Below are 5,796 nucleotides of genomic sequence, written 5' to 3'. Positions count from 1 at the left end.
CTAGTCCATTCTGAAAGAGATCAGCCCTGGGATTTCTTTGGAAGGAATGATGCTAAAGCTGAAACTCCAGTACTTTGGCCACCTCACGTGAAGAGTTGACTCATTGGAAAAGACTCTGATGCTGGGAGGGATTGGGGGCAGGAGGAGAAGGGGATGACAGAGGATGAGATGGCTGGATGGCATCACTGACTCGATGGACGTGAGTTTGAGTGAACTCCAGGAGTTGGTGATGGACAGGGAGGCCTGGTGTGCTGCGATTCATGGGGTTGCAAAGAGTCGGACATGGGTGAACGACTGAACTGAATCATATAGGATGTTTCACATATGCAAACTCACTACCTAGTTTTTAAATGTGGCTAACTTTCCATCATGCATTGGAAATATGATTTAATTTATAAAAGACAGCCCAATTCATAAAATACAATATTCCTTTTATGTTGTTTTGATCCGATCACTCTTTCACTGCCCTTTCCCCACCTCATGGCCTCACTTCCCTCTTTGGGAAGCTTTTAGATTCCACCATCAATAACCATGACCACAGTCTTTCAAAAACCCAACTCAGATGAAATCCAACACTTTGCCTGTATCTGCACATATTCAGCTGAAAATGCTGGAGGAAACCATAGGACCATGTTGTCTGGTTTTCTTTTGGATTCATGAATTTAAATTGTAGGGAGGCCTCAGAGGTATCCAGAAATCTGTGTTTCCCTGCTTTAATTACTCTTGAACTGTCTCAGAGGATGATATTACACCTCTGTCTCCTCAAACTTCAATGCCTCTTCCCCCTTCCTCACTACCGGTGGCTGACCTTGCTTCCCATTTCACTGCGAAACCGGAAGCAGTCAGAAAGCCTCCTCCACACCCTCCCCCACGGGCTCCAGCCTCCTTGCTGGCCCCACAGGCTCTGCCATCACTCTTGGAAGATTCTCCTTCATTTGTACCCTCGATAACATCCTCACTCCCTAACTCAAGGATGTCCTTCCAGCAACTGTCTCTCTCTTTTCCTGCCTCAGCAACTTTTCCAGTCTCCAGATCATTCTCAACAGCCCTCAATCATGCTCTAACATGTCTAAAAGCAGTCTCCCTTGAGCCCAAATTCTTCTTCGTCTACCTCTCCCTTTCTTGTTTGCCCTTTAAGGCAAAACTTCTTGAAAGTACCCGTCGATCACCCACTTACTCATTTTGTCCACCTCTCAACTCTCTTCCCCTTTGGTAACTAAGCTGATCTCTATATCTAGTCTCAGCACCACAGCTAAAGTGATCCTTAAAAAAATTAAAAAATAGGTCAGATGATGCTCAAAAAATCCTCCAATGGATCCTCATTTCACCTAAAGTGAAAGCCATCCTGGACTTCCTTGGTGATCCAGTGGTTAAGAATCTACCTGCTAATGCAGGGGGCATGGGTTCAATCCCTGGTCCAGGAAGATCCCACAGGCCTGGGAACAACTAAGCCTGTGCACCACAACTGCTGAAGCCCACGGACCTAGAGCCCACGCTCTACGACACGAGAAGCCGCAGCAACGAGAAGCCCAAAGAGTAGTCCCCACTCGCTCCAACTAGAGAAAGCCAACATGCAGCAACAAAGACCCAGCACAGCCAAAACTAAAATGAAGAATTCCGTTATATAAGGAAAAAAAACCCATGCTGCCTGAGTTACATAAGCTTAGACTCACTAGTTTATCGATCACACTTAATTTATAGCTTTAAGTTCACAGAAAATGAGTTTAATGAATGAAACTTTCCATTTTAGCAAGTCCATTTTGCAAATAAATCAAAGGGTCAATGGTTTTCACGTTTCTCCTCGTTTTACAACTGAGTTATGTCAGAGGCCACACCATCCTTCCCATGAGGAACATGCATATTTTGCTGGCACAAAAGGGGAAATCCACGGCCTCTGGAAAAATAATAGTGTCATGTTAACAGGCAGTGAGGAAAAAGACATGTGTAACTTTGGATGAAGCTGCTTTATAAGCCAGGCAATGGCTTGGAAGCCCAAGACAGGGCTTTCCTACGGCACTGGAGCCTGGAGCCTGGAAGGTGAATCCACCGTGTCTGGTAATCACTCTACCAGCTACACTTCAGGTAATTAACGAGCAACGTGGGAACAAGGCTCTACCGCACAGCCAATACCCTAGGTGCTTGGGGAAGTACTTTAGCAAATATACCCTAATTTTTAAATCATGGAGATGTATATCAATGGTAGAGGCACCTGGTCCATTTCACCTGATCCATAAAGTGCCTCTTCTACCTACATACCAAGTTATCTGTTCAGTTTCTGCATCCTGGGACAGGTTGTTCATTATCCCATGATGGAGTTAATTTCAAACAGGGCCAGCTCTAAACACTGAGGAATTTTTTTTTATCTTGTGTTGACAGCTGCCTCCCTGAAACTGACATCCACTGGTTTTGATGCAACTTTCATGACTGCTTGGTTGTACATCTGTGTTTCCAGCACCAAATCAGGAGGTCATAAATGGAGCACAGCCCTTTAAATCCTGCCACTTGTCAGGCAGCAATCAAACTGGAATTCGGAAAAGAGAAATCCATGGCCCTTTGACATGGTAATTGGAATTCTGACCACTTCATTCTAAGACACCTACATATCTTCACCAGAGAGGCTGGAAAGGGATCAACTTGCCTGCCCAGACTTTTTTGAGTGAGGGTGATCATGTGACTCAGTCTCCCCAGACCATAACTTCCTTCTCTCTCTGGGAAGGCTCATGCCTGGTACCTGGCCGCCTTCCCTAAGGATAGCAGAGCATCAGGATCTCCTCCTGGGCTGCTGTGGACTGTGGGCTGCCAGAGTCGGTGAAGGATCTCAAGATGCCTGGATGGAAACTTGCTCTAAAAGCCATTGACCGGGTAGCTTCTGGGGGGACCATCCCCTGAAACCAAGAAGGCTTTTGCTAATTCCCTGAAATCCTGGCACGAGTCCTTCAACTTGTGAATTGAGTTGGTTACTCTGCCTGAGAAGCCACCTGCCGTCGACTGGGTTTCCTACATGGCCAACGTGGCAAAGTCTGGCTTGGTGGGTGACTCTGAGAAGAAGTTTAATGCCCTGAAAGTTCCTGTGCTGGAGGATAAATTATACTGCCAAGGTGGATCCTGAGGAAAAAGAAGATATGAAAAGTTGTGCTGAGTTTTTGTCTCTCTCAAAGACCAGGATTCAGGAATATGAGAAAGAGCTGGAGAAGATGAGGAACATAATTCCACCTGATCAGATGACCATTGAGGATGTGAATGAAGTCTTCCCAGAAACCAAATTAGATAGGAGGAAGTACCTGTACTGGCCTCATAAGCCATTTGAGAATTTATAAACGAGTATGGGAGAAAGTTCTGGTCCTCAGATTATAAACTCCAGACATTAAAAATAATTACATAGTGCAAAAAAAGAAAACCTCCAAAAAAAACAAGAAAAGCTCCTTCTGCCTTCAATGAGCAGTCTCCCTACCCCAAGAGCATCCTCAGTTGTTCCAATTTTTTCTTTGAAGCTAAAAAAACTTAAGCTATTGTTTTTCAGGCTTTCTGATACAGCCAAATGTACTCCTTGCTAATAATTATGTAACCAACTAAAATTCTATTTATGAAAATCTCATAACAGCATGAGAAAACATTCATGTAAATGTTAAGTGAGAAAAACTCAAAGCAAAATGCATATGGAGTCTAATTACACCTACCTAAAATCGATGCCAAGAAAATCCCCCAAATTTCTTTGGTGTCGAAATCAAGGGCATTGTTTTTCCTTTTAGAATGCTAAAATATTTATTTAGTGTCAGGCCCCAGGCCAAACACTTTTAAATGATTTCATTTTTTTCACTTGTTTGCACATTTCACATTTTGTTTAGAATGAGAAGATGTTACTAAATATAAGAATTCCTCTGTCCTGGAAAACTCAAAGGAAAAAAGATCAACCAGTTATGATTTGGGAAAAGATCCATAGAAGTGAACTTTGCCAGTCCTCTCGGTACTACGATCATTAGGTTCGTCAGCTAACCAGGAAAACGTGTGCTGGAGGTATTGGAAGACTGGCAGGAAATTGACAAATTAACCTCAACTACAAGAAAGTCATACTATCTGCTTGATTTCATTAGTATTGCGTAAATAATAATGGTTGTTGAAAACGAGGAGAAAACAACCAAGTTTTATGATTTTAGCTCTAGAACGACAGGCTGCTATGGGGCTTCTTAATATTATTTTGGAGGAATAAGCTATTGAAATGCAGATCCATTCAAATCCGACTGAGATTACAGCTTGGAGTTAATTAACTGAGTTCCTATTGTGTGTAAACTGAATTTTAAAATATAATCAAAGTATGTAGCTGATACTATTTCTGACCCGCTGTGATGCCATGCTGACTATCTTATTTCCTTGATGCCATGCTCCATTTCATGAAAGAACTGCAGGAGGGTGTAATGCATTTTCTCCAGTGATGAGGTGACATGGACATAATGCCACCTGGCCAGGTGAAGATTTCTGCTTAACTCAGGGTAAACCAGGAAACTTGACCGCATCCTTAAGCCCCCCGGGGGAACCATCCAAGCAGTTTTGGCAGAAGCAATGCCACAACTCAGCCATCTAATTCAGCTGTCGGAGCTGGGCTGGGAGTTGTCCTTCTCTGGAACCACCTAGAAAAAAAGTGGGGCTTCGAGGGTGGCCAGACAGTTATATTATATGACAGTCATTGATTTTCTTTGGACTCTATGTGTCTGGTCTGGGACACAGCCATAGCGCTCCCAAGCTCTAAGGAGTGTGTGTATGGCGAGTGTCTTCATTTAGACATGCATTAATCTCATCTACTTTTTAATTCTCAAGGTGCACATACCAATCAAATGCAGACACTTTCCAAGCCACTGTCTCCCTCTCCTCTCTGCACCGGGTCTGCTACTCGAGGGAGCAGCATGGTGAGGGGTGGGGGATTAAAGCCTGTGTGCCTTCTCCTCCTGTTGATACTAAATTGTTTTTGTCCCTTCTGCATCCTTCCCATGCAGCTGATACACACACCTGCATCAGGCTGTTGAGCCGATGAGGACTGAATGGGCTGTGTCTAGTCATAAAGCTTGGTGAAAGCTTCCAGGTCTCTGATCTCTGCTTGGCAACTCACCAGCATTTCAGGAGATGAAATAAATTCATCTCCAAGGTAACCCTCTTTCTGGCTTGGATCCAAATAATCTGAATGGTCCCCCCAAGCTTGCATAACATACACAACCAGAAAATAAGGCTCAACAGGATGAAATCAGCAGGGAGAGAGCACTGTCTGCCAGGACCAATGAGTCTGGGCAGCAGCATTTTGAGTCCACCTCTGCCCGACCTCTCACCTCAGTTCTGACAACCAGATTTCAGATGTCTCTGGGGCCTGGAGTCCTGGCCCTAAAGCCCAGGCCTATGCCTCAAGTCCTGCACACTGACTGATGACAGGCTCTAGAGGCTGCTAACCTAAGCTGGATTTGTCTTTTGTTTTTTGAAAAAGTAAAGCAAAAAGGTTCTAATTTTATTGAATGTACCCTGCGTTGATGATCCCTATGTGCTACCTTTCATCCATTTTAACTGTTCAACTCCACTGCAGTTCAATTATCTGGAATCTTGAAGAAATCATGGCAGCCTCTGTGTTTCTAAGCAATGCATCTCTATTCCTCTTTCTCTATGTTCCGGTTTTTTGATCTTGACCAAGAACTTTGTTCTGAGCTGCTGCGTAACACAGGGAGCTCAACTCGGTGTTCAGTGATGACCTAGAGGAGGTGGGGGGGGGTGGGGGGTTGGAGTGGGATGGGGATGAAGAGGGAGGCTCAAGAGGGAGGG

The 5,796-nt window shown here is 44.3% G+C and overlaps 1 protein-coding gene and 1 pseudogene across 6 annotated transcripts in view; one reads left to right on the top strand and one right to left on the bottom strand.

Moving 5' to 3' along the window:
• The window catches only part of LOC104991163 (paralemmin-2), a 517,429-nt gene that overhangs the window by 347,716 nt on the left and 163,917 nt on the right, over nucleotides 1-5,796 (bottom strand). The gene's annotated exons all lie outside the window — the stretch shown is intronic.
• Nucleotides 1,620-5,700, top strand: LOC104991166 (annotated as a pseudogene).

The sequence above is a fragment of the Bison bison genome, unplaced genomic scaffold, assembly GCF_000754665.1.
Source record: "Bison bison bison isolate TAMUID 2011002044 unplaced genomic scaffold, Bison_UMD1.0 scf7180017864183, whole genome shotgun sequence".
Lineage (NCBI taxonomy): Eukaryota > Metazoa > Chordata > Mammalia > Artiodactyla > Bovidae > Bison > Bison bison.
Note: the sequence above shows the minus strand (reverse complement) of the source record. Positions and strands in the feature narration are given on the sequence as shown.